Source organism: Fusarium vanettenii (genome assembly GCF_000151355.1).
Source record: "Fusarium vanettenii 77-13-4 unplaced genomic scaffold NECHAsca_51_unmapped, whole genome shotgun sequence".
NCBI lineage: Eukaryota > Fungi > Ascomycota > Sordariomycetes > Hypocreales > Nectriaceae > Fusarium > Fusarium vanettenii.
This window is the reverse complement of record NW_003315838.1, coordinates 1-3,742: the sequence shown is the minus strand read 5'-3', so window position 1 is coordinate 3,742 and position 3,742 is coordinate 1.

The window sequence follows — 3,742 nt, the reverse complement described above, 5'->3', positions numbered from 1 at the left end:
CTTAAGAGAGGCTGCCGAAGAAAAACGCAGAAAATATAGGTCTCTCGGGGCCTTTTTTCAGCCTCTTATTATCTCAGCAGGCGGCCTTATGGACCTAGAGACAGCTAAGACCTATCAGAAGCTCCAGGACCTTATTGGCCCCCTTGCGGCTAACCAGCTAGATTCCTCTATTAGCCTTGCCCTGATGAGGACTAGGGCGACCTCTGCGGCTTCTATAGCCCGAGATACCCCTAGTAACCTAGCTAGGTCGATCTGGAATACCCCTAGGGCTTCTTAAGGCTTTTCTTTATCCTTTACCTTTTATCTCTTATCTCTTATCTCTTTGCCTTTTTCTTATTAGCTATACCTCTCTCTTTTAGTTATATCTCTATTTCCTAGCTATACCTCTCTCTTTTAGTTATATCTCTATTTCCTAGCTATACCTCTCTCTTTTAGTTATATCTCTTTTTCCTAGCTATATCTCTCTCTTAGCTATACCTCTTTCCTAGTTATATCTCTTATGCTTTTTCTTTTATTATTTCTTAGAAAAATCTCCCCTCTTTTATCTATAAGCTATATCTTAGCTAGAAGAAACCCCTAGGGCAAAATAGCTTAGATAGTTAATAGTTACTCTGTTCTAACCCTAACCCTTAAGTTTATTAATAAGAAATAACTTAGCTTTAATAAACTTTACTTACTTAATAAAATATAACTTTTAGTATTAAAAGAATATATTAAAGATATAATATAGAAAAAATATATTAAGAAAAGTAAATTATTTATTAAATACCTTATTATATTTATATTAAAAAAAAATAAAAAGCTCTAATTTTATATTAATTTTAAAATACTTAATATTATTATAATTAAGGATTATATATTACTACCTCTTATTAGCGAGTTAAAAGATTAATTTTTTAGAATAAAGTATTTTATTATATTTAATCTTAAAGGAGCCTATAACCTTATTTAGATTAAGGAAGGATATAAATAAAAAACCGCTTTTTATACTAAGTATAGATTATTTAAGTACCTTATTATGCCTTTTAGATTTATTAATATACTTATTATATTCTAATAAATAATTAATAATATACTATGAGAATATTTAGATATATTTATTATATATTACCTAGATAATATCTTTATTTTCTTTATAATAGAAGAAAAATATATAGAATATATCTATAAGGTATTATAGATACTATAGAATACTAATTTATTAGTAGAACCTAAGAAAAGTAAATTCTATGCCTTAGAAGTAGAATTCCTTAGATATATTATCTCTTATAATGAGATATATATAGACCCTAAGAAAGTCTTAGTAATTAGAGACTAGAAGGAGCTAATTAATATTAAGGAAATATAAGCTTTCCTCGGATTTACTAATTACTACTATAAGTTTCTTAAAGTATTTAAAAAAATAGCTGCACTATTAATAGAACTTATAAAGAAAAGTAAGCTTTTTATATTTAGAAATAAAGCTAAGGATACTTTTAATAAAATTAAGGAATTTATCCTAAGCGAATTAATACTTAAGATATTTAACTTATCTTAATAAATCGAACTTAAAATAAATACCTTAGACTTTGCCCTAGGTGCCTAAATTAGATAATAAGATAATAAAAGATAATTATACCCTATCGCATTCTACTCCTATAAGCTATATAAAGTAGAACTTAATTACCCTATCTATAATAAAGAATTCCTTATAATTATTAATACCTTTAAGGAGTTTAGATATTACCTCTTAGGAAGCTAATATTAAATTAAAGTCTATATAGACTATAAGAATATTTCCTACTTTGCGATAACCTAAGAACTTAGCGGATAATAACTATAATATATTAAATACCTTTTAGAATTTAATTATATTATTATCTATATTAAAAGATTAAAAAACGGCTAAGTAGATGCTATTAGCTAAAGGCCTAACCTTAATATTAGAAAAGTCTAAACTAGAGGATAATTATTATATTTTACCCCCGAAGGATACTTATAATAATAAATAAGATAATATATAAAGTACCTATTAAAATTAGAACTTATTATTTATAAATAAGATAGAGTTATTAGAATACTCCACCGAATCGTTAGAATAACCTATATAATAGAACCGGGTAATTTACTCCTTACGAAGATCTTAGAATATAATAAATAACTCTTAAGTGATAGAAGAATAGATAAGTAATAAGTACTAGAGAAATTATAATATAGCCTTATATGTAAAATATATAATTACTAATTATATAGATATTAAGGAATTAATAAAACCCTAGAATAAGTTAAGATAATATATACCTTTCTTAATATAAAGAAAATTATTTTAATAATTATTAATTAATATAACCTTTATGCAAAGACTAAGGCATAATATTATAAGCCTTATAATAAATTATAACCCCTATTAATACTTTAGCTACTATGGGAAGCTATTATAATAGATTTTATTATTAAATTACCCCTATTAGAAGAATTAGCTACTAGAAACCTCTATAATAGTATTCTTATTATTTTAGATAAACTTATAAAATTTTCTTATTTTATACCCTATAGAGAATTAATAATAGCTAAAGAATTCGCTTATTTTTTTTATTTTTATATTACTAAGAGATATAATATATTACTTAAAATTATTATAAATAGAAGATTATTATTTATCTTAAGGTTTTAATAAAGCCTTATAGGATACTTAGGAATTAATTATAAGCTCTCTATAGTATATTATAAGGAGATAAATAGCTAAATAGAATATATAAACTAGATATTAAAATAGTACCTTTAATGCTATATTAACTATAAATAAACTAACTAGGTTAAGAAGCTATTAGCTACTTAATTAGCCTATAATATAGCTATAAATAAAAATATAAAGACTATACTAATATATATAAACTTCGGATTTATATTAAATACTTATTAATAATTACGAGATATTATTATTAACCCTAAAGTAATCTTTATTAGCGATTAATTATATAATTTATATAAAGAAATAAGGATAGAACTTAAGTTTATTAAGAATAAAATAATAACTTATATTAATAAGAAAAGGATTAAGGGATTAACCTTCTTAAAGGGAGATATAATCTACCTCGTAATAAAAAATATTAAAATAAAATAATAAAATAAAAAACTTAATTATAAGTATATTAGATTATATAAAATTAAATAAAAAATCTTAAGATATAACTATAAATTAGATTTATTACCTAAGGTTAAGCTTTATTTAATCTTTTATATTTTATTACTTAAATTAGCATAAGATATTATTTAAGTAAAAATAAGTAATAAGCCCGATATAGAAATTAATAAACTAGAAGAATATATTATAGAGGCTATCCTTAATATAAATAAAATTAATAATAAAATAATATATTTTATTAAGTAAAAATATTACCCTAACTTAGAAAATATATAAGAACCCTTAGAATACCTTATTAATATATAATACCTTCTAAAAAACTTCTATTAATAATACTAAATATAGGCTTATTAAGACTAATAGTATTCTAATTAATTAAATTAATAGCCCTAAAAGAATATACCTCTATAATAGTAGATAATTCCTCGCAAAGCTCGCCTAACTCCTCTAAGGCATATAGGCTACGCTTAAAGGCCTTATTATTATATACTTTAAGTAACCTCTTCTATTTCTAGATATAAGTAAGCTTAGCTATTGCCTCCTCTAAGGTAGCCTCTATCTTAGCCTCCTTATCTTTTAGGTATTTATATTGTTAGATATTTTTTATAACTATAAAAG